The sequence below is a fragment of the Meles meles genome, chromosome 6, assembly GCF_922984935.1.
Source record: "Meles meles chromosome 6, mMelMel3.1 paternal haplotype, whole genome shotgun sequence".
Taxonomy (NCBI): Eukaryota; Metazoa; Chordata; class Mammalia; order Carnivora; family Mustelidae; genus Meles; species Meles meles.
In genome coordinates this window covers 107,006,742-107,032,765 of record NC_060071.1, presented here as the reverse complement: position 1 = coordinate 107,032,765, position 26,024 = coordinate 107,006,742, and the positions used below count along the sequence as shown (strand labels likewise).

Sequence of the window (26,024 nt, the reverse complement as noted above, 5' to 3'; positions counted from 1 at the left end):
TTGCTACTTAAAGAGCCAACTCTCTGTGCCCAGACAAATTATGTCCTAGCATGTGGGTTGCAAACATTTTATGAGTATAACTTCTTCAGACAATCTTACATGAACTCTAATTTTAAGCTATTTATAAAATACTTTATTTGTATACATTTTTAAAAATTATTTTTGTATACATTTTTTAAAGATTTCACTTTATTCTATTTTTTTAAAGATTTTATTATTTATTTGACAGAGAGAGAGAGATCACAAGTAGGCAGGGAGGCAAAGAGAGAGGGGGAAGCAGGCTCCCTGCTGGGCAGAGAGCCCAATGCTGGGCTCGATCCCAGGACCCCGAGACCATGGCCTGAGTCGAAAGCACAGGCTTAACCCACGGAGCCACCTAGGTGCCCCTATTTTATTTTTTTAAGCAGGCTCCGACCCAACGTGGGGTTCGAACTGACCACACAGAGATCATGTTCTACCAGCTGAGCCAGACAGGCATCCCTGTTTGTATACATTTTAAGTTAAAATTTATTTAGCATTCACATATAAAGTTAATACATGAGGGAAAACTACTATTTCAATGAATACCAAAATTTAAAATAATTAACGTAGTTATAACCATTGCAATCTTGAAATCAAGCTTGCCATTTAATTTACTTCTCTATATCATTTTAGTTGCAAAGAGTAAATCAGTATATATTTATGTATATAAATACACACACACATACATATATATATATTTTTTAATCAGCTTGCTTTGTACTCTATTGTATAAACAGATTCAAAATTTGAGAAAGGAATACCAGAACAGTTTTAATTTTTTTTTTAAAGATTTTATTTATTTATTTGACAGAGAGAAATCACAAGAGAGGCAGGCAGAGAGAGAGGAAGGGAAGCAGGCTCTCCACTGAACAGAGAGCCCGATGTGGGACTCGATCCCAGGACCCTGAGATCATGACCCGAGCTGAAGGCAGCGGCTTAACCCACTGAGCCACCCAGGCGCCCCAGTTTTAAATTTTTAAATAAAATCTTCAAGACTGTTGAATTTCTTGTCCTAGATATGAAAGTCAGACATGAAATACCCAACGCTTTTTATAAGCGGTTAACTCACGTAGCAGGATATGCATTCACTTATAAAAGCCCACTGAGACCTAACCCGGACCAGATAGAGGCTTCTGAGCCTCGTGGGACAGTTGACTGAGCATTGCATTCTTGGAACAGACATGAAAGGCCAGTGCACGCCCATAACCTTCCCAATCAGTGTCCTATGACTAACTAGTAATAGAGTTGGATTAGTGATGGGTGGCAGGGTGGCTCATGACTTGAAAAGGACACAGAAAAACTTTCCGGAATGCTGGACATTATGTAAACCTTGATATGGGTAGGGTCGTAAGGAGTACTTATGTGTGAAAATTCAGGTACTGTACACTTAAGAATTGTGCATTGTACTGTAGGTTAAATTATACTTCAAATCTCTGTTAGCCAAAAGAGAGAGAAAAGGAGGGAGGACCTGGCTCAAAAATCTGTCAGAAATTTATGTGCTTGCATTTCTATTGTGCTATGTGTTATAATTTGGTAACAAGCTAACATACGTTTTTTGTTTTTAAGTAGGCTCTACATCCAAGGTGGGGTTTGAACTCACAACCCTGAGATCAAGAGTCCCATGTTCTACGGACTCTTTCAGGTGCCCTGCGTATGTTTGTGTGTTTGCTTTTTAACCTTTTTTTCTCTTTAGATTTATTTATTTATTTGAAAGAGAGCTGCACTTGCAAGCAGGGGGAGGGGCAGCAAGAGAAGGAGTGAAAGAATCCCAAGCTGACTTTCAGCTGAGCACAGAGACAGAAGCGGGGCTTGATCTCATGACCCTGACATCATGACTTGAGCCAAAATCAAGAGCCAGCACTTAAGCAACAGTGCCACCCAGGCGCCCCTGTTTGTGTTCTTAATTATAGTTTAAAAAATAGTTTAAATGCATTTTAAAAATGAAATCCATGTATACAGTTGACCTTTGAACAACACTGTGGTTACAGTCACTGAGCCCATGGGCAGTTGAAAATCTGCCTATAAGTTTTGACTCCAAAAAACTGAACTACTAATAGCCTGCTGTTGACCAGAAGCCTTACTGATCATATCAACAATGAACACATATTTAGCGTGTTCTATGTATTACCTACTGTATTCTTACCATAAACTATGCTAGAGAAAAGAAAATGTCATTGAAATCATAAGGAAGAGAAAATACATTTACAGTACTGTACTGTATTTATTGGAAAAAAAAAACAAACAAAACACCTGTGAGTAAGTGGACCTGCACAGCTCAAACCCATCTTGTTCAGAGGTCAACTCTATTTTAAAAATAAAATTCGAATTGGGGCGCCTGGGTGGCTCAGTGGGTTAAGCCACTGCCTTCAGCTCGGGTCATGATCTAAGGGTCATGGGATCAAGTCCCGCATCGGGCTCTCTGCTCAGTTTCCCTTCCTCTCTCTCTGCCTGCCTCTCTTGTGATTTCTCTGTCAAATAAATAAATAAAATCTTTAAAAAAATAAAAATAAAATTCGAATCAAATATATTTAAAAGATGGAAGTTAAATCATGACCTTACAATCACTGACAAACCGTGGAAGATTTAAGAAGCCTGGCTGACCAGAGATGACAAAGAACAGTAGACACAGTCCTGTGGAAAGCACACGGGTCTTTGTACATACCAACCTGGGTTCAGATCCTAATTCTGCCAGTTGCCGAAGGTCTGGTGACTAGTACGCAATCGAATACGCATCCCCAGTTTCCTCATCTGTAAAATGGGTCTAATGTCACCTGCCTCTGAGCTGTTGTGGCAATAAGTGAGAACATAACTGAAGTGTCCAGCACACTTAGCCAGCTCCCAACAAATGCTAGTTCTCGTCTCTTCTGTATCCCATAATGCAGTAAAATACACTGGACAAAGAGGCAGTCTGATTGCCTTTAACCGACTGAGCCACCCAGGTGTTCCCTTCTGATTGCCTTTAGAAAGGCGTGCCTCTTAATTTGTTTTTCCAGAGGCAAAGATGGACTTGCATCTGTCTGTCCACAACCACACATGGCCCTCCTTGCTGTCGATGATACATTTGCGAGATCGTACATAGGCCCCTCAGACAGAAACCTGTAACACAAGTGGAGGGGCTGACCAGCCAGCCTAGGCCCTCGCCCACCTGGTGCAGGAGCAGAACAAAGGCTTCTGTTCTGGATGGGGGGGCCTTTCTCTCATCTTCATGGGTTTCTCCTTCCCTTTCTTTACTGTCTCTCCCCAGCACAGCTTAGGAAGCAGGAGAAAAATACACAGAGGCAAAAAGGCAGAAAGCGTCTGTCTCCCCATACTTTGACGGTAAGAGTGAAAACAAACTTCTCATAGCTTGTGTAAATGTCAGGTCTAAGATGTCTGCTTGGGCATGTAGCAGGGGGGTGTGGCCATCACACCGGTGCCTTAGTCTGGGCGTTCTTCGCTTCTTTCCGACTCCCACCCTTTGGTCTATCAGAACCATTTACTCATCAGGCTGACCATTTAGTTTGGTCTCCAGGTCAGGTGGGTACATTCAGACCCACTGCAGCAAAGAACTGGTTTGAGCCCTAGGAGACTAAGTTAGGTCTGCCTCCGCTTGTCAGTGGGGATCCTCCCTGGTCCAGGACACCTGCCTCTCAGCTGCTGTTGACCCCTAATAGGATGGGTCTGCCTCGTCCAGTGCTAGAGCTCTGCAAACAGATCTCAGTCTCAAAGACAAAGAGAGCCTCCTCTCTGCCTGGGTTCTCAGGAGTATGAAGGGCTACGTTCTGCTTCGGTAAATTCTATCCAGCTAGGAGTTCAAGACCAGGAGCAGTTAAACCTGGAGACTGTAAGGATCTTTTTTAGCCAGAGCGCTTCCATCTATCCATTAAACAAAAACCTTGTTGTTTAACCCTTAAACTGTCCCTGCTCCCCCACCTTCCCCCAGGTGACTTACTTAAAAAGCAAGTCCCGGAAACCAGTTCCAGGTAACAAAGCCCAAATACAAGGGTGGGTCAGGCCAGGTGGAGACATCCGATCAGAGAGGGAGGATGCATACCGTCTTCCTGGTTACCAAGGAATATGGGCCCCGCCCCTTTGGGGCACCTTTTGTGTGCCAATTCTGACCAAGGTGATAGGCTGATTCAAATATCTACTAGGGTAAATTATAATTCAGTTGGTCACTTGTGTGTGACCTAACATGACTATGCAGCTTTCTCTGTGTTACAATTTCATTGGCCACCTGTGTGTGGCCAGGCCCAACTGCATGGCCTTTGCCCTTAAAAGCTAGTCTGTGAAGAAGAGAGAGGTCGCCCTCTCTGTAAGCGGCGCGGCCCCGAATCTTCAGTTTGATTCTTGATCCTTGGTGCGGACTAAAGCTTTGCTTGACTTTTGCTTGATATCAGTCTCGTTCCTTTAATCACGGACCCATTATCGGGGGACCTAACAGAGACCAGAGGCTTGGAAGAGACTTGCTTGGGGTTGAGGCAACCGTCTGCCACGGCCTTCGGGCCCCGGAAGAGGCCTCTTCCTCTGCTGTCCGCACAGGCCATGGGCTAACCTGACCTTGTGGAGTTCTAACCGGCCTGAGTCTGGGGCCGTGGTTTTGCTCCCCTTTTATTTCACGCTCATGGAGCGGCCTTTGTGAACCGGCCTTGAAAAAGTTTTACAGACCACAGTCTGGATGTTCTCCGCCTGCACTGTTTGCTTGTTATGTTACAAGAATGTGGCCCAACAGCCTCCACACCCTGATGACTCAGCCTAGCTCTAATGACTGGTGTTTTCCAGGCCTTCCTGGCGCGGGGGTGGGGGAGTGGGCAATGCCTCCTCTAATGTTGGCCCGGTGCTGCCCCCCAGCTGCCTCGAGTGAGCGAGGAGAGGAGTGAGAAACACCGCCCACAGGTAGGCAGAGGGAAAGGGAAGGTGAATTCTGGTTTGTTCCACTCCCCAAAACTGCTGTCGCTCTTGGCCTTTCCTAGGCACAGCCCAGGACGTATAAACTAGAGGTTAGAAAGAACTTAGTGGGATCAGTTTTGAAGGAAGCAGGCAGAGTGGCTACCTGTTACTTCGAGAAAAGGCAGTTTATACCCACGTAGGTCTCTGTCTTCCTTTCAGAGAATTGGTCTTGATTTGTGGGCATTCAATTTGCCGGGGGCGGCGGGGGAGGGGGGGATCTGACTGTTAAGCTTCCGGGGGACAAACCAGAGGAAATCCTATAATTAACAATTCAGAGATTCTTAGAATCTTTGACCAAAAAAAGAAATGACAGAAAAATCGCTATGCTCTAGAGCCATGGCAAAAGGCCAAGCATTGAATAATGGCCATGTAGAAGAGATACAAATGTATTACGTTTTAAATGTATGCTTCTCTTCGGACAGGACTTGCTTCGGGAAAGTTGACACTTTAATTGATGAAGTTCTAGAACCTAGGTGAGGTTCGGTGGACTGAGGTCTGGAGTCGATGACCAAGAAAGAATTCTTGAGACATCTTTGGTGCAAAATGGTGGTTTATTAAAGCACAGGGACAGGACCCATGGGCAGAAAGAGCTGCTGCCCCGGGTTGTGAGGGATGGCAGGTTAAGTACCCTGTGGATGGGGAAAGGTGAGGGGAAGGGAGGTTTCAATGGAGTTTTCATATGCTAAAGAGGGCCTATAGGGTGCCGGGAGTATCCTGGAGGTCTTCGGGGATACCCGGAGGTCTTATACGGCTTGATCACTGTTGTCTTTTGGCAAGCTATTAACATTGAGATAGTTGGGAGATTCCTGGTGGAATGTCAGATTTCTGCTATCAAGCGTTTGTTAGTGAGATATAGGTTCAGAAGAGATTTAACTATATTTACATTTCCTTCTACCGCAGCCTCCTTCAGGAGGGGAGGGCGACCTTAGGGCTTGAGGAACTGAGTTATTTGCCTCTGGAAATTATCAGTAGCACAAGGTAACTTCTTTGTTTGTAGATCTCTAGGACATTTGTAAACCAAGGGGAACTATTTGTTTCTCCTTTATGGTGGTCAGGGGTGCCTGAGGAATGCTACACATATTACCGAGGGGAGCGGATGGAGAGGGGGTGCAAGGTGCCAGCTTTTGCTTTGTCCTCAGCCAGCCTCCTGCTCCCTCATCACAATTATTACTCTTACTAAATGGGAAAACCTTAAGTGATTTTACTTTAAATCTCTGAACTTTAAACTCTTTTACCAGATTTTTAAAATTCAGGCCTCCGTACAAAAATGCAAATACCTTTCTAGTTCTTGATGAGTTATAACAAAAGCAGAAGACTTAACAATTCTTTTTATGAAATGAAATCTGAGTATGGTTCACACTTTTGCCAATGATTCTTTTCCGTTCCATGTTATCTATGACTCATCTGACGCAAAACAGCTGTAGGGCCTCTCTGCTGTAAGGACGGGGTGGCCCTACCCGGAACTGTACCCTGTTTGTGGTCTAGTCGATGACTGCATTTCCATAATACTTGTTCCAGCGAACTAAGCCGACCCTGTAGCCTGACTACCCCTCCCCTCCAGCACGCCCTGGAATGGCTCTACCTGGGACTGGCTCGGGCCGCAGCAGGAAGCACAGGGCTCCTGGCTGCGGACCACACCCATACAGAGTTTGTTTGCGGGAGGATCTTTTTATTTTGATACGATTTCAATTAATTACAAGAACAACACAAGGAACTTTTACAACCTTTGATTTTTTTGTTTGCATTTTTGCCTTATTTGCTGTACTCTTCTCTCTCTCTCTCCCACTCTCCTCTTGTGTGTAAGATGGAGAGGTAGTGCCCCTCCTTGTTCTGATATGCATTTTCCAGAAAGGCATTCTCTTAATAACCACAGTATAGTTACACGATCAGGCAGTGAAGCATTAATACCATACTACCATCTCTTTCATTAATTGCTCCCAAAACGTCCTTCCTCTTTTTTTCCCCATCCCCCCAGCCCAGGGTCAAATTCAAGATCATGCACAGCCCTTAGTTGTCGGGTCTATTTATTTTCCCATATTGTAGGACATTTCTTCAGCCTTTCTTTGTGTTTCTTGACCCAAACATTTATTTTTTATTTTTTTAAAAGATTTTATTTATTCATTTGACAGACAGAGATCACAAGTAGGTGGAGAGGCAGGCAGAGAGAGAGGAAGCAGTCTCCCTGCTGAGCAGAGGCGCCCCGATCCAAACATTTTGAAGTATAGGCCAGGGGTGCCTGAGTGGCTCAGTGGGTTAAAGCCTCTGCCTTCGGCTCAGGTCATGATCCCAGGGTCCTGGGATCTAGCCCCACATCGGTCTCTGCTCAGCAGGGAGCCTGCTTCCTCCCTCTCTCTCTGCCTGCCTCTCTGCCTACTTGTGATCTCTCTCTCTGTCAAATAAATAAAATCTTTAAATAAATAAATAGTACAGGCCAGTTATTTTGTAGAACGTCTTTCAATTTGGTTTGTCACATGCTTCCTCATGATCAGACTCAGGTTATGCAGAGTTGATAGGTCCTCCTCCAAGCATCCTAATTGAGGGCACGTGATGTGGGATATTGGTTTGTACCGATATAGTGATGTTAGGTCTCATGACTTGACATAGTGGTACCTGATACTGTGAAGTTATTATTTTAACCTTTCAATAAGTAATGGGGGGAGGGGAGCATACTTTACATCTCTGTAATTAACCTATTTTTAAAGTCTTTATTTAAATTCCAGTTAGTTAACATACAGTGTTATTTTGATTTCAGGTGTACAATCTAGTGATTCCTACACCACCTGGTTCTCATCATCACACATGCACTCTTTAATCCCCATCACCTGTTTCACCCATCCCCTGGTGACCATCAGTCTGTTCTCTATCGTTAAGAGTCTGTTTCTTGGCTTACCTCTTTTTTTCCCTTTGATTATTCTGTTTCTTAAATTCCACATATGAGTGAAATCATATGGTACTTGTCTTTCTCTGACTGATTTCATTTAGCGTAATACACTCTAGCCCCATCCATGTTGTTGCAAATGACAAGATTTCATTCTTTTTTATTGCTAAAATTCCATGATCACATCTTCTTTATCCATTCATCAGATGAGCATGTGGGCTCTTCCATAATTTGGCTATTGTAGATAATGCTGCTGTGAACATCAGGATGCATGTATCTCTGTGAATTCGTATGTTTTTAAATATTTATTTATTTTGGGGTGCCTGGGTGGCTCAGTGGGTTAAAGCCTCTGCCTTCGGCTCAGGTCAAGATCCTAGGGTCCTGGGATCGAGTCCCGCATCGGGCTCTCTGCTCAGCAGGGATCCTGCTTCCCCCTCTCTCTCTGCCTGCCTCTCTAATTGTGATCTCTGTCTGTCAAATAAATAAATAAAATCTTTAATCTTTTTTTTTAAAGATTTTATTTATTTATTTGACAGAGAGAGAGATCACAAGTAGGCAGAGAGGCAGGCAGAGAGAGAGGAGGAAGCAGGCTCCCTGCAGAGCAGAGAGCCCGATGCGGGGCTCGATCCCAGGACCCTGAGATCATGACCTGAGCCGAAGGCAGCGGCTTAATCCACTGAGCCACCCAGGTGCCCCTAAATAAAATCTTTAAATAAAATAAAATATTTATTTATTTTGAGAGAGTGTGTGTGGGGGTGGGGGAAGGGGTGGAGCAGAGGGACAGAATTGTCAAGCAGACTCCCTGTTGAGCTTGGAATCCAACTCAGGGCTCCATCCCACAACCCATGACCTGACCTGACCCAAAAGTATGAGTTGGATGCTCAAGCAAATTGAGCCAACCGGGTGCCTCTCAAATTAGTATTTTTGTAAACCTTAGGTAAGTATCTAGTAGTGCAATTGCATACCCTATTTTTAAATTAATTTATTTATTTATACGTAGGCTCCATGCCCATCATGGGGCTTGAACTCACAACGCTGAGATCAAGGGTCACATGCTTTACCAACTGAGTCAGCCAGGCATCCCTAATATTATTCCATTTTTTCCCCCTTTCTTCTTTCTTTTTGTTTGTGTAATTATCATCCATTGATGATTTTCTATGTCTCTCATTTTGGCATTCTACCGTAATGAAGAGTTTTCCCTTCATTCTTATCCCCTATCATCCCTCTATCTATAACAATATGATTCTTATTCTATCAGGGTATACTTCATCGTAAATATTACTTATTTTGATGTTCAGATTGTTCCAGATTACTGAGTGGAGCCCCCTCAAGCTGGCTTCTGAGTCTTTTCAAAATATTTTCATGATTCTTGGTGCATTTCCTTACCTTCTAGCAAAATAAGATGTTCCAGCCTTATCCTCTACTTTTCCTACTTATTCCTGCAGAATAAGCCATTTCTCAAGAATCCCTGATTCTGGGGCGCCTGGGTGGCTCAGTGGTTTAAGCCGCTGCCTTCGGCTCAGGTCATGATCTCAGGGTCCTGGGATCGAGTCCCACGTCGGGCTCTCTGCACTGAAGGGAGCCTGCTTCCCTCTCACTCTCTCTGCCTGCCTCTCTGCCTACTTGTGATCTCTCTCTGTCTGTCAAAATTAATAAATAAAATTAAAAAAAAAAAAAAAGAATCCCTGATTCTTTTCGTGGGCAATGGTGTTTAGAAACCAAGATCTGTGTGCTACATACGCTTATTCCTACTGGTGTGTCACTGCTTCTGGGCCCTCTTAGCAGACAGAATTAGGTAATATTACATATACAAGCAAAATAGATACACATAGAGGCTTGCTTTCTCTCTGTCAAATAAACAAATCAATAAATAAAATCTTAAAGAAAAAAGAGTCGGATGCTTAACCGACTGTTCTTCTGTTTCCAAATCTTGCTTCCGTACCCCACTTGGGTGTCTGTCACAATCCTCCGTTCCCTGTGACAGTGAGAGCCAGAAGCTGGTGAGGCTTTTCTTCCAAGGGTACCTTGTGAGCATGACTATGATAACAGAAACCATGTATCTTGTGGGTGTTTAGTACATGTGGAATCACTCAGCCCACCACCAAGATGTGCCAAATGGCCAAAGTGGGTGGGGCACAGGCAGAGAAGGTGAGTGGGTCCCTATGCATCCTGTCAATGCTTAATGAATAACTCCCTTTCAGTAGTACCCAGCCTAGCCAGACCTATAGGGTGTAGAGGGTAGAAATTAAGGTGAGGTCTCAGAACCAGGAAGTCACACCCACGCTGATATTTAGAAAACAATGGGGTTATAATAGCTTCTTTTCTAGGCTCCATAATGAAAAGAGGTAGTGTGGTTCAGTCATGAAAACTTCTGAAAAGACTCTTTGACAGGAAGGCTCTTTGCTCCACTCTTCATGTTGGCCCTTGATTATATCAGTGGTTTAATAAGCAGTTGCTTGTTCTGCCTTTTGTGTGCTTGGATCCCCGTGCGCCCCCCCCCCCACAAACCGCTCCTAATCCCCCCTCCCCCTGCCGCAAGGCTAAGTAAGGGCTCCTTGAGAGAGGTGACAAGGTTGTGCATTTTTCCATTTTCCTCCCATCTCAGCGCCAACTCCTTGCCATGTGACAGGAGGTGTTTAGTAGATACTTTTGAGTTAAACTTCTTAGTCACTTTCATGAGGTCATCCCTCCCTAGTATCCCAGTTCCTACCGCAATTCCAAGCACAAAGTAGGTACTCAGATTGACGGAGTAAATCATGAACCGATCGCACTACATGGTTGTTGGGGCAAAGTGTTATTCCTTTCAGGAGTCTGTGTTTTAGAAGAGGGCAGCAATGAATGGGCCATGCTCAATAACCCAAGTGGCACTCCCCTGACAGTGGAATCACAGGCACCAGAGAGCCAGAGGGGGACCTTTATGAGCAGGGGACTCTTCGGTGCCCCGCCGATCATGCCACATCACCATGTTACTCTTCCCCTGAGGGTCTCGGAATGTCAGGCCATAACGGGTTCATTATATTCTGCTGATGCACCTTGCTGCTGCCTGGTTTCCTGAGCTGTTCTCCCGAGCTGTTTGTTCTCTCCCATTCGATTTTCATTTGTTTACTCTAGCCCGGCAGCAAATGGGCTGTAGCACCTTCTTCTAAGGAGCCTAATAGACACCAAATCTCCTGGAAGCAAACCTTCTAAACTTTTATTGCTGCCAGCAGGACGGTAGAGGTTGACAGCAACAGGCCTGCAACCAGGGACCCTGGAGGCCTGGAGCCCCTCCTTGACAGGACACATATGTTCTGGGGTTTGGCTTCCACTCTTGAGCCTGCCCTATTTGTTCAGGTGCCCAGCTGTGTACAATGCATCTCTCCTCTGCCTCCCACTGCTGTTCTGACCCAGTTCAAGCCCTTGCTTGCCTCTTACCCAGGCTATTTCAACCATCTTAATGAGCCTACGTGGCGCCGATTGTGGTAAGATGTAGAGCTATTTGGCCATGATCTCAAATTTATGATTAGCCTCCTACTGGGGTTACTACCTGGCCCACTGGTGTCTCTAGTCAGGGAAAAGGCCAGGAAAGCACAAGTCATTTATTTAGTACCATCCAGATGAGCTGGACTGGGCCGCACCTCAACCAGGAAGTCTCATTTGGACCCAAGGCCAACGGTGCTCTCTCAACCTTGACTTCAGTTAGAATCATCTGGGGAAACAACACATTTTCATGTGCAGTTCCCACCCCGTGATCTTCTGATTCAATTAGACTGGGATGAGGCCTGGACGTGTCTCTTCTTTATGCTGGAATGAACTTTTGTGTAGGTACGCAAGTACTTTTGTCCGAAGAAATGTTACAAATTCATCATTAGTGCATTTTAACCTATTATTACAAATTTTCATTACAGTTTCAACTGTCACAAAGTGTTTCAAGGAGTACTCCTATTTAACCATTCATCTGCCATTTGTTGAACATTTAGTTTGTTTCTGATTTTTAGCTATTACAAAAGGAGACATAATGAGAGCATTCTTCACAGGAATTTTCCTTATTTGAGGCATTTTGCTTTTTCACCTGGAGAAATTTCCAGAAGTTTTATTACTGGACACAGTAATATGAAAGTATTTTAGACTCTTAATATTGTCTAACTGCTCTTCAAAAGGCTCTTAACCAATTTACACTCCTTCCAAAATGGATGAAATTTTCTATTTTATCCAACATTGGTCATTTGCTAACGCAACAAAACATTTATTTTCTTTCTTTTTTTTTTTTTTATTTATTTATTTGACAGAGAGAGAGATCACAAGTAGGCAGAGAGGCAGGCAGAGAGAGAAGAGGAAGCAGGCTCCCCGCAGAACAGAGAGCCCGATGCGGGGCTCGATCCCAGGACCCTGAGATCATGACCTGAGCCGAAGGCAGCGGCTTAATCCACTGAGCCACCCAGGCGCCCCAAAACATTTATTTTCTATTTCAATGTATATATCTATACTTGAGGCTTATATTTTTTCAAAGCTCCCCTGGCAATCCTAAGGTGGAGACTGGGTGCAGAGGGATAGCAGGCTGGACTGAAAGTTACCAAGTGCTGTGGCCCCTTTTCCTCAGCCTCTGGAGATCCTTTGATACAAAAACCCAGGAATGGGTACCAAGGTAAAGAGGAGGTTCCTTTCCAAGGCCTTGGGCCCAGTAGGCTCAAGTCATCTTCCCTGGCTCTTCCTAGGGAGGGGCCTGACTCCTCTGGCTGCCGAGGGTTGGCAGTGACCCAACGGCAACCAAGAGCACATGATCCCAAAGAGGGAGAACAGGACAAAAAAAGGAACTGTTCTGCACCCTCGGGAACGAGGATCCTCTCCCTCAACTCTCAGAGAATCTACTTCCCTGCCCTTGGGCCTGAGTCACAGAAGCCTCTGTCTGTGCTGACCACCCCCATCAAATGTACCGCCTCCAGTTTCCCCAAGGTCTTGATTTTTCAAATTGCTTTTTTATTTTTAAAATTAATTAATTAACTGAGAGAGAGGGAGAGCGTGGAGAGGGGTGGGACAGAGGAAGAGAGAGAATCCTTAAGCAGGGGCCATGCCCAGCACAGAGCCTGACTCGGAACTCCATCTCACAGCCCTGAGATAATTAGCTGAGCCAAAATCAAGAGTCACTTAATCGGCTGAGCCACCCAGACGCTCGGGTCGCTTTTCTAAATACAAAAGGGCTATTTTAACCATAAACCGTAATACAGAAATGAATATGGCTAAATTGGAAAGTTCTCCCTTACGTCCCGATTTCCATTCTCTTCCCCAGAGGTAACTTGAGAATAGTTTGGTGTCTCTTTCTAGGTCTTTTTTGTAGCAGGTGTGAGTCTGTGTGCAAGCACACAGGATTTTAAAAATACATAAATGGAATTATGGTATATGTAGTTTTCCCCAACCTGCCTTTATCGTTTAACTTTAAAGTGTAGACCACCTTCTGTTAGTTAATATACATCAGCCTTCTTTTCCATGGCTGCATGGTACTCCATGGTATGTGACGCTATCATATGATTGAACACATTTTGTTGCTGGTTGCTTCAGTTGCCTTTCATTTTTCTCTATAACAACTGTGCCACGATTAGCTCCTTTGTATATATGTCTTTGTGTCATCTATGTGGCTTTGAGTCTCGTCACAGCCAGAAAAGTGCTGGTGTTGGGCTCCAAGGATGCACACCCCGAGTATCTCTGCTACCTCTGGGACTCATTGAGACCCTGGAAGAACACCGCCCTGGTTCAGTCGCGGCTTCTGCTCTTGCCGTGTTGTTCTGCGGGTGTGTCCGCAGCATGCGTCTGGACCAACCTCCAGAATTCTGATAACCCCACCATATCATGGAAGGGAATAAAAAGCATAGCTGGTGTCCCTCCAAGCCACTGGGAAGAAAGAAAGAGGGCCAGATCCTTCAAACACAATCTGGTTGGGGGAAGTATGAACGTGGTTATCTATCAGAATGGTTTTCTTTCTTTTTCCCCTCCTTCCCTCCCTCCCTTCCTTTCCTTATTTGACAGAAAGAGAGAGAGTGTGAGCACAAGCAGGGGGAGTGGCGGGCAGAGGAAGAGGGAGAAGCAGGCTCCCCCCTGATCAGACAGCCCCATGTGGGGCTCGATCCCAGGACCCAGATGGTGACCTGAACCAAGGCCGACGTTTAATGACTGCGCCACCCAGGCACTCTTAGAATGTTTTTCAAGATTCTCAGTCTTTCGCCCCTGGGATAGAGTGTGGGACTGAAACAGCAATGAGTCAGCAGTGGGGTAGAAGATCCAAGAGCTACAGCGCTGGTAGAAGCTCTCCGAAGCAGCAGAGGGACTGAGGACGTGTGGTGTGAGTGTGCATGCTTGCGTGTGTGTGTGTGTAACCCCGAACCAAGTGTCCTTGGCTCGTGGAGAGACATTGCCAACCCTTGATCTAATATGTTGTTGTACTCTTGTCCTTTAAGATTTTCAAGCAACATCGTCCTGCAGGAAGCAGTAAGGGCTAATGAGAAGCAGACAGCGCCCTGCGAAACAGGAAATCTGGTTCCATTTATCGGCCCACCAGGGCCTGCCATGGGGTTTTGAGCAGCGCTGTTTTGCTGCCCCGTGCCCTCGTGTTTAGAGGTGCCATCTGCACCTCTGGGATACAGGGGTTAGGGTTCTTGTTTTTCCTGGAAAGTAGTGCCAGTGTTAAAGAATGGGACAGGCAGGCTTGTTTTGGCAGCACATATATTTAAAAAACTGGAACGGTGCAGAGATTAGTGTGTCCCCTGCGCAAGGACGACGCACACATTTGTGAAGCATATCCCATAAAAAAAATAAAATTAAAAAAAGGGACAGACAAGGGCGCTTTTTCATTCGGATGAGATGTTTTCTGTGTTTGGCTTATCCTGCTTGGATGTTTCCTTCTTCCTTACTTTCTGGACATGTGGAAAGAATACATGTTCGTAGTCTTGGAGGCAGGGGACGAGTTTCTCTCCTGAAATGCATTCCTGCGTGTAGAAATGCAAAGGCAGCTGTTGACCTGCTCTCACAGGGCTTCGGAAACCCTTTGGGAAATGGTGATGTGGTCACTGTTAGAGCAGCAAACAAATCTGTAATCAGGGATAGGCTACATTGGGGCAGTACTAAAGTTTGCTCATGGAAAAGTGATCTACTTAGACAAATCCGGACTTTAAATTTATTTTTCTTGAAGTGTAACAGATACAGAAAAGTGCATGCACTGTAGATGCCCAGCCTGGTGAATTTTTGCCAAGTGAACACACCTATGTTACCCTAGTAACCATGACGAGGTCGAAAAGTAAAATGTTAGAGGCCCCTAGAGGACCCCTGTCCCCTGACCCCCCAGTAACTAGTCCTTTGAGGTAACCTGACTTTCAACACTTTATGTTTTTGCCTGGTTTTTAAGATTTTATTTATTAGTCAGAGAGAGAGAGCACAGGCAGACCTTTATATACACTTGTGAAATTTACTCACGTTTTGTGTAGATCTTGTTCTTATTACTATTACTTATTACTTATTCTCATTACTATATGGTATTCCATGATAGAGATATGCCACAGTTTTTTTATTTTATTTTTATTAACATATAGTGTGTTGTTAGCCCCAGGGGTACAGGTCTGTGAATCGCCAGGTTTACACACTTCACAGCACTCACCATAGCACATACCCTCCCCAATGTCCATAACCCCACCAACCTCTCCTTACCCCCACTCCCCCAGCAACCCTCAGTTTTGTGAGATTAAGAGTTACTTATGGTTTGTCTCCCTCCCGAACCCATCTTGTTTCATTTATTCTTTTCCTACCCCCTCCAAACCTCCCACGTTGCCTCTCAACTTCCTCATATCAGGGAGATGATATGATAGTTGTCTTTCTCCGATTGACTTATTTTGCTAATATGCTACGGTTTTTTATCCATTCTATGTCGATGGGACTCAGGGTTGTCTTCTGCTTCAGCAGCTTCGAACTATGCTAGTGGGAGTAGTTTTGCACCTTCTGTTGGTGTCCGTGTGCATGCATTTCGGTTGCACACGGTCCTGCAGGTGGAATCCTGGCTTACAGCGTGTGCGGGCATTCAGCTGTCATGGCCCCCGGAAATAGCAGTAGGTGAGAGTTCGGAATGTATTTTTGATAGGGGACAAAGCACGCAGCTAAGATCAGGCGCCAGGTTCCTGGTCTCCTCCCAGGCTGGGACCACGGGGGAGCCAGTGCAAAGCCTTTACCCTCTGTGTTTCCTCAGCTGTAAATAGGAAATAATTAGAACCTGCTCTAGTATTTGCTGTGGGCTGGAAAAGCCCTCCGCAAAACTTCAAGCTGCACAAATGGAAGCTGTCATTAAAATGGAAGCAGGGAAGGGAGATTTTTAATTATTAATGAGAACTAAAGAATAACTATACTTATGTGGATTTCCATTCCCCATTCAGAATCCAGAGATTAGATTAACTGCTCAGCTGGACAGAGCTGTATTGCCAAAGGGGTCTGTGCTATTATTCTCTCAAACCGAGACACAGGAAGTAGCTTCCAAATCCAGCCCCTGTTTTTTGCTAGAAGATTCTTCAGGGGCCTGGAGCCCCAGGGGTCCTTCCCCCTTCCCTCCCCAACCCCGCCGTCTTTCTCTCAGGCGCCAAATGCCCCAGCTTTTTCCTTCCTTCTGCATCAGACTGAGTTGGCCTACTCTGGGAAAAACTGGTTTGGCTCTCCCTGACTGGACCAGTTATAATGCACCAGGAAGGCCAAAGGACACAATCTTTCCATGTCTTCCTGCATTATTTTTTTTTTAAAGATTTTATTTATTTATTTGACAGAGAGAGAGATCGCAAGTAGGCAGAGAGAGAGAGAGAGAGAGAGGAGGAAGCAGGCTCCCCGCTGAGCAGAGAGCCTGAGCCGAAGGTAGAGGCTTTAACCCACAGAGCCACCCAGGCGCCCCTTCCTGCATTATTGAACGTAAAGTGGGTGTATTGTCAATGAGGTTCTTTGGTCTCATAGTACAACTAAAAGCTCACAGGTATTCATTCTACCAAAGACTGCTAAATAAGCTACATCAGGGCTGTAAAAACTGTAATTAGTTGAAAGTAGTGTCAACATTTTTTTCCATCCTACTGGTTCCCTTGCAGATGGTTACACAAGTAGAAGGCAGTGCCCTCTTCTGGCCAATGTCACACTTGCATGGCTATGGCTAAGGGAATTGCCAACTCGTGGGTCTGGTGCTTGGGAGGCAACTGGCTCATCCTGGGGTCAGTCTTGAGCAAATCACATTTGGGGATCCACCTTCCCTTTCTTCTTCAAAAGAGAAAAATCAAAATTGTGACAGTTACATTGAATGTGTGATTAACATTTAAATCGGTAAACTTTTCTACTTTTCATAATGCGGGTGGTTATCCTTAAAAGCAAAACCTGAGGTTTCCTGAAGAAAAAAAAAATTCTGCTTCAAGACTGCAAAATAGAAACCTGGCTGAGTTCCCAGCCTTCAGATTTTGAATACAAGACTGCAATATCAACTCTTCCCTGAATTTCTAGCTTACCAGCCTGCTCTGCAAATTCCAGACTTGTCAGCCCCCACAATCGTGCGAGCCAATTCCTTAAAATAAATCTGTGTGTGTGTATCCTGTTGGTTTTGTTTTTCCTTGGGAAACCTAATGCAAAATATAACTCCAAAACCCATTTGTATCACTGACATCTTGTTTGCGCAAATATAAGAGGACATGAAGTATAGCAGTTGACCTTCGGAGTTCAGGGTCAAGTCCCAGTACCATCTCATTTACTAGTTTCATAAACTCGCTCCTTAATTATACTTACCATTGGTATCTTCATTTGTATAAAGGAGGAAATAATAACACTTATTGGATAGGCCGTTGTGAAGATTAAGAGAAAGCACGTGCTTAGAATAGTGATTGGCTCACAGTATTTTTTTTTTAATATTTTTTATTTATTTGACAGAGAGAAATCACAACTAGGCAGAGAGGCAGGCAGAGAGAGAGAGGGAGGAAGCAGGCTCCCTGCGGAGCAGAGAGCCCGATGTGGGGCTCGATCCCAGGACTCTGGGATCATGACCTGAGCAGAGGCTTTAACCCACTGAGCCACCCAGGCACCCCGGCTCACAGTAAGTATTAAATAAATGTTAGTAATTATTTTTAATTGTTATTATTAAGGTCATAGAAGGAAATTGTCAAAGAAAGGTGACTTATAGGATGAGGGGTACATGGAAGGGCAGCTAGTTTCACTCACTTCCCCACCCTTGGTTCCCCCAGACCCTCATGCATAGGCAGTCTCTGCTTTTCACTGCCTGTTCCTGGATGATATTATAAAGTCATTTCTTATAAGGTGTCCTATCTCTTCCCATAGGAACCCAATTAAGATTAAAAGTTGGGGGTGCCTGGATGGCTCAGTGAGTTAAGCCTCTGCCTTTGGCTCAGGTTACAATCTCAGGGTCCTGGGATCGAGCCCCACATTGGGATCTCAGCATGGAGCCTGCTTCCCCCTCTCTCTCTGCCTGCCTCTCTGCATACTTGTGATCTCTCTCTCTGTCAAATAAATAAATAAAATCTTAAAAAAAAAATTACACTTATTCTAAGTCCAAACCTGGGCCTTCCATAAAATTCAGTCTTCACTCCATGATACAATTTACCAATTTATTATTTTTAAGTACTTTTTAAAAAGATTGTATTTATATGAGGCACAGAGAGTGAGCAAGCGAGTGAGAGAGAGAGAGAGCATGAGCTGGAAGAAGGGCAGAGAGAGAGAGGGAAGCAGGCTCCCCACTGAGCACAGAGCCTGATACAGAGCTCGATCCCAGGACCCCAGGATCATGACCTGAAAAGGCAGTCACTTAATTGACTAAGCCATCCAGGCACCCCCAATGCATTGATTTAATTAGCAGTTTTGTTTGCCTTCTCACAATTTAGAGGGACTTCTGTGAGATGATTTGGTTGGTCAAAACCTTGTTTTTAAAGTTAGCAAAGTGTTATCTCCAGGTCCAAGGATTTGGTTAATTTATATATATTGTCATATATTTATATATATATATATTTATATTTGTCTGTGTGTTATTCAGTGATTCACCAGAAGGACCCACAGGATTCAATAGCAGGTTATATACTCACTGAGATTTATTACAGCAAAGGATACAGAGCAAAAGTAGCAGGAAAACAATACGCACGTGTGGGGTCCATAGACATTCAACACAGACTTCCAATGTCTTTCCTGGTCCAAATACTCCTTTTCTGAGGCCATATAGGAGTACTCTTTCTCTCACCATTAACTTTGAGGACATGTGTAGAATATCTGCCTGGGGAAGCCCATTTCTCTCAGAGTTCAAGGCTTTTATGGGGGGCTCTTATGGGGTCGCATAGGTAGATCCTGCTGTGTATGCAACCAACTATGGCAACCAAACTCAACCCTAGCAATGAACCTAGGTGTAGGTTGTTGATCTTGAAGTCTGTGCGAAGGAACCTGAGGAGGACATGTGGTATGATCCATTGGTCCAGGCGTATGTAACAAACCCATCAACCACTAACATAAAGGACACTCTAAGGGCTGCCAAGGGTTAATCATGGGTCCCTCAAAGATGGGTAAAGAGCAACCAGACCTGTTGTGTTAACTCTTTCCTCATAGTCTGTATTTTCTAGAATGTCTATAATTAATCTCTTTTACTTCTATAATGCGAAAAGTAGTTATGAATATAAAGGGACCCAAAGTTAATGATTTTCCTTTTTAGTTAATGATGTTTTATAATCTTAGGACATTGGTTTAGCAGAGCTGCTGAGAGACGTCAAGTCACCCCACTAGACACTTCATGGATGTCCATCAGAGCTTTCAGGCTCTTTGGGAAAATCATAAAGACAGGCCAGGACAAAGCATGTGAGACACAGAGGGAACCACAGCGACACCTGGTTCAACTTCCCAACCTTAGAGATGAGAAAGTGGAAATACTGAGCAATGAGAGGACTCATCCAAGGTTCTAAACCTTAGAACTTTCCATTATCAACCTCTCTCGGAACTCCTGCAATGGGACAAGGCAATGTCTGTTCAGTTGCTTCTGCTTGTCTTTAACCCCGGGCAGAAACTGGAGGAGCCCTGACTGGTGGGGCCGCCTGAACCGAGTGTGCATGGTCTAATCGCCTTCAGTCTACACAGGCGTCCTATCCTTCCCCAACACTTCCCTTGTCCAGTGGCCTGATAGAAGCACCAGGTCTCTGCATCCAGAACCTAGCCACTGGGTCAAAGGTCTAGTTTGGAAGGTAGCAAGACATTAGTTTCCTCTTCACCAAATTTCCCCCTCTCTCCCTCATTTACTGTAGGTTGGAGGAGGATGTCTATCTCTCCACCGCCCTGCACATTCCTTGGGGGCCTCCTCAAACCTGGTAAAGTGGTGGTTATGATTGTGGGTGGTGAAGTCAAATGGTTCAGGGTTTGAATTGTGGCTTATCATCTCCCTGGTTTGTGTGATTTGCATGAGTGACTTAATGGAAATAATAGTTCCTCCTTCATTAGGTTATTGGGAAGACAAAAGGAAGTAATAACTCTTTTTTTTTTTTTAAGATTTTATTTATTTATTTGACAGAGAGAGAGATCACAAGTAGGCAGAGAGGCAGGCAGAGAGAGAGGAGGAAGCAGGCTCCCTGCAGAGCAGAGAGCCCGATGCGGGACTCAATCCCAGAACCCTGAGATCATGACCTGAGCCGAAGGCAGCGGCCCAATCCACTGAGCCACCCAGGCGCCCCTGGTACAGAGTTTGGCATATAAAAACATTCGACAATAATGTATATTATTCTTGAAATAGGTATTCCATTTACTTCAGAAAACCCTATTCTCTGATCTTTTTAGCTTTTTTGTTGAGGTAATTAACATGCAATATACACATATGTGTTTAAAGCATACAATGCCATAAATACAGATCTTGGGAAATGCTGCCTTGGGAATTGATCTATGCAAGGCCTTAAAGAAGCTGGAAAATGTAGATACTTACTACAGCAGGTGTAGGCCAAGCAGCTGGTCTGAAATTACCTTGTGTCCTCTATAAACATTCTGTTTGGGGGCGCCTGGGTGGCTCAGTGGGTTAAAGCCTCTGCCTTTGGCTCAGGTCATGATTTCAGGGTCCTGGGATCAAGCCCCGCATCGGGCTCTCTGCTTGTCCGGGAGCCTGCTTCCTCCTCTCTCTGCCTGCCTCTCTGCCTACTTGTGATCTCTCTGTCAAATAAATAAATAAAATCTTAAAAACAAACAAACAAACAAACAAACACCACTCTGTTTTTCTGGATTAGAAAGAAAACTATGACAAGAAGCATAAAGTGGGGCGCCTGGGTGGCTTAGTTGTTAAGCATCTGCCTTCGGCTCCTGTCATGATTCCAGAGTTTGGGATCCAGCCCTGCATTGGGCTCTCTGCATCGGGCTCTCTGCTCGGTGGGAGGCCTGTTTCTCCCTTTCCCTCTCTCCCTGCTTGTGTTCCCTCTCTCGCTGAGTCTATCTCTGTCAAATAAATACATAAAAATCTTAAAAAAAAAAAAAAAGCATGTTAAGGAAATGGCAGTTACTTGGGGATATGAGCTGACCAAATTATTCAATCAAGCATTTCTCTAATTTTCCCTTTGGAATAAATCCAGGGATGATTTCCCTTCCCCCAATCAGCACAGTGATAACAATATTCTTTCACAAATGGCTTATAGCGTGGGGCTTTGGCATAGGCAGGGGCTTTGAAAGATACTAAGATTATAAAAAACGAGACTTCCTCTTCCACCAGGCTGGAAAAATATGCCTCATGGGACTTCAGGGACCCCAGATCTCTATGTAGAGGATCTCATGGTGTGATTATCCTGGATGGTCAAGGGATTCTTAAGACTTGAAACTGAGTTTATTGGAGCATTTATCATGGGGAAGATAGTTTGCTTCATTTAGTAGGCAGCACAGAGGAAACGTAGAGCCGATCATAGGTCTCCTTCCCTATTTTGCTCCATTTCACATCCTCTGCCTCAACACCATCAACGGGCAGGTAGAGACCCCCCCACTGCTGGCCCCTCCCTCCCTTCCTCCACACAAGGGTTGCCTTCTTGGATTACTGCTCTTGGGTTCTCTTCCTGGCACCCCTCTCCTGATTTATCGCCTGCCTGAATCCTGCTCATCCTTCACGTTGCAGCTCAAGGGTTTCCTCTGCTGAGCTCTACTCGACTCTTACCTACTAAATCATACTTTTTTCCCCGTCACTTATCTCAAGCAAGTTAACATTATTTAATGATTGTCTCTCCCACCAGGTTGTGAGCTGAATGAAGGCAGAAATTGTTTCCACGAGCCCTCTCTTGAATTACTGGACATGGCAGAGGGTAAGTGGTTAATAAGTCCGGTTCAATGATTGAAAACGATCTAGGTGCTGGTATGTTTTGCAGTTAACTTAGGGCTGTTCTGTTTTCCTTTGTTCTTGGTCAAAGGCTTCTCAATTCCCTTTGTCCAAGGCTTGGATTCTCCTAAGATTCTTCTTAGATACTCATTCCAAGGAGTGCCTCTCCTATCGACTCCCTGATCAGAGTAGTGGTTGACATCAGTGTACAAAGGCTAAGTCTCTCATGTAATCTGGAGCAAAGGAGCCGCAGAAAAGTAATAGTTTTCCTTTTAAGCATGAAGTGTTCAGAGTTTCCAGGGGCTTGAGACTCTGCCTCAATAGCTTGTGTGTTCTCCCCAAGTCCAGCATTAAGGAACAGTGTAGTTGTGGGCAGGCATGAAGCCAGTCGTGTTTGCCGTTATGCTGCTGATGTCACTAGGACAAATGCAAGGAAAGCTGTTTCAGTGTGGGGACATTCTCTGGAATGCTGGGAACATGGCTCCTTGGAGGTACCAGTTACACTTGACCTACTTCGATCAGTTCCTCCCCAGCATCCTGGCCTGCTGCTCCTCTTGCCCTGAAACTCACTCGCACACCCCAGCAAATATGGCCGCGGGTGAAGTGGCTGGAGGTGAGGACAGTCTCCCTCTTGTGCTTTCTCTTGAGACAGGATTATTATTCTGCAGTGCAAGTTTCCTTGACACACTCACGAAGACCTGCATCATGAAGTGGAAGGAACCTAGCTCTACACTGGACAGAGCTGGCTTTTACCCTGGCTTGGAAGTTGGTGTGAGGACTTAAGGAGATAATGTGATTAAAGCCCTTTGAAGACCAGATCGCACATGGTTAGTGCTCAGGACATGGTAGCCGTTCAACCGCCTGAGCTCACTGGGTATGTCAGAGGAATCTGTGCCTTCTGCTTCAGCAACATCACACTGGATGGAAATGGTTCATTTACTTTTCTTTCTTCTACTAGATGGCAACATCCTTGTAGGCCCCAAACCTAGGAAAATGCTTTCCAGGTCCCATGCTAAGCTCCCACTGGTTGAGTGCTTATGATGTCAAGCACTAAATGCTTTACCTGGATTACTTCATTTAATTCTCAAAACCCCGGGAGGTTGGGAACTACTGTTTTCTGCATTTATAGCTGAAGATATGGAGGCACCAGAAGGTTATGTAACTCTCCCGATGTGATGTATCTAGTAAGTGGTGGAGAGAGTATTTAAATACAGCTGGTCGGGTTCCAGAACCTGGGCTCTTTACCAGGCAATGCGCTGCCTCAGTCTTTGCTCTCAGTATGATTGTCCTCATTTTTCTCCAGCTACACTAATTATCACTGTGGAACATGTCATCCCTATTATCTCCTGTGTTTTGGGGGCTCTAATTACTCTGTGATTCTCGTTGTGCTAGGCCCACACAATGCCTGATGTACTCGCCTGTTTTACCATTGCTTCTATTTGTCCAGGGCTGGCTGTGGCACACTAGGTTTATGTACCCATTGTGCTCTCTCACAAAACGTCTCTTGGTTCCATTGTCACGCTGGACACTAGACTGAGTGGATCACTGGGCAGACCCTTTATGTTTTTGTGTCCTTAATGACACCATCTGTTTCCTAAAGCAATTGAAATATTCAGTTGTTAGCATAAAGGAAGAACATTGACTCTAGGCAGAGCTCCACACCGCTGCTACATGCCTGGGGAATCAGCTACCACTGAAGTTAGGCCTGTCTACCTTTCTCAGGAAGACTCTAGGTGAAACCGGGGTTCCTTTCAAGATTGGATGCACCTATACTTTTATTAGGCCCCTATACTTTTTAAAAAAAGCATGTAAATTACACATACAAGAGGGTATTACATGTCTTTGGAGTTAAACAGAATGCTCATGTATAGCCATCGCCCCACTCAGTACAGTAGTATCACATTGTACCAAGTCTCCCATGCACCGCCTCCCCAGCAGCATCCCTCTCCCAACCCCCCAACATGCTTTTCAATGTACAAAGAGTGTGGGTGTCTGAGAGCACTGTGTTTTGGCCGGGTAAGTCAGACGTGATTCCCAGGTGCTTTGTCATAGAAGGTGCTAGCAGCGAATGGATACTGGTATTTTGAGGTTTCACATCCTAGTCACACTGATGTTTTCGGTGAGCTGTTTCTAACTTCATGACCACAGCAGTGTGACAGTGTGCTGAGAACCAATGTGTCAGCAAATTGTGGTCAATGTGCAGAATTAATTTGGGCCGCAGTTGGGGACCCGTACTTTTATGGCAGTGGCTGTCAGAAGACAGGCTGAGCGCCGTTGTAGAAGTTGAAGAGCGGGATTCCAACTGCAGGGGAAAGAGGGTGTGTACCGTGAAGCCAGCAGCAAGAAAAATTGTTTCTGACATGCAAGAACTTTGCTGTGAAACTATGTGAGAGAACGTGCGAGAGAACTTGGTCGTGGCTGCAGATGTTCTACTCCAGCAGGAATACTGGGGGAATATTAGTGTGCTGACCTCTGAAGCATTCACTCTTTACGGGAGAGCTGCAAGGTCCGGTGTTCAGAAATGTGTCTCCAACACCAAAAAAGTGAAAACCAATACACCAGCCGGCAGATTATTTCTGACGTGGTTTGACGAGGTTTCATCGTTTATTCCCTGCCACTAATGGACCCCCTTTGAAAAAATTTCACTGTCTGCTTCTTCCCACCATTACTGTGAATCAGAAACACTCATGTCAGTCCAGGGCTGGAGAAATGTAATGCAGTTTTACCACAGATCTGGTGATGTTTGTACGCAGCAGCTGAAAGACCCCCAAAATTGGACATAATTTTCAGTGCTATTCAGTGTGTGAGAAGACTAAGTTCAACAACAACAACAACAACAACAACAACAACAACAAAACAAACAAACTTGAAGCTTTAAGAGAAACTGCTTTCAGGACATGGCAGGGGGGTGGGGGGGGGACATGTTTGAGGCCATGAGGTTCTAGAAACCCTTGGAGAGAGGCCCAGAAAAGGAGTATTCCCATTACTCCTTCTCTATCCATCTTTTCTAGCCTAAAAAAGGCATGGCTTCCTATTCTAGAACTAGAATGTGTGCTCTTCACGCTTTTGGGATTTGCTGAAGACGACGTGGCTACAATCAAGTGAGTTGGATGTTTTTCTTCACCATTATAAGATGCAGTGTAAGTGGCAGCCTAAATGACACGTGAGTCAAAGGTTAACCTCTATGCTAAAATGTGTTTTTTTTTTTTCTAAGATTTTTATTTATTTGACAGAGAGAGCGATCACAAGTAGGCAGAGAGGCAGGCAGAGAGAGAGAGGAGGAAGCAGGCTCCCCGCAGAGCAGAGAGCCCAATGCGGGGCTCGATCCCAGGACCCCGAGATCATGACCCGAGCCGAAGGCAGCGGCTTAATCCACTGAGCCACCCAGGCGCCCCTAAAATGTGTTCTTTAGGATGAGTTTGTATCTCAGGAAACAAATACAGAAAATCTTCACTTGAATTACTTTTTGTTATACTTAGGATAGCCATATAATTCATCCTCAAAACCAGGAGAATGGGAATTCAAGGAGGGTACTAATAATTATACCTGGACAACAGAAACCAGAACTGTTCCAGGCAAACTGGGATATATGACCACTTACTGTACAACCTTGTTGTTCAGTAAGTATGTTATCACATTGTGTAACTTTAAGCCTTTAAGTACGACAATCTTATTTTTAAAATAATTTTATTTTTGTTTTTTAAAAAGATTTTATTTATTTGAGAGCGAGCAAGCAAGCGCATGAGCAGGGGCAGAGGGAGAAGCAGGCTCTGCGCTGAGCAGGGAGACCAATAAGGAGCTCGATCCAAAGACCCTGGGATCATGACCTGAGCCAAAGGCAGTCACTAAACCAACTGAGCCACCCAGGCATCCCCGTGACAATCTAATTTTATTTTATTTTATTTT

General features: G+C 44.8%; 1 long non-coding RNA gene across 1 annotated transcript; it reads left to right on the top strand.

Moving 5' to 3' along the window:
* The first annotated feature begins 4,327 nt into the window (after nucleotides 1-4,327).
* LOC123944230 lies at nucleotides 4,328-25,311 on the top strand. Its single transcript, XR_006818760.1, has 3 exons — nucleotides 4,328-4,896; nucleotides 22,036-22,104; nucleotides 22,771-25,311. It is a non-coding gene; the product is annotated as an uncharacterized LOC123944230 (long non-coding RNA).
* Nucleotides 25,312-26,024: the final 713 nt, after the last annotated feature.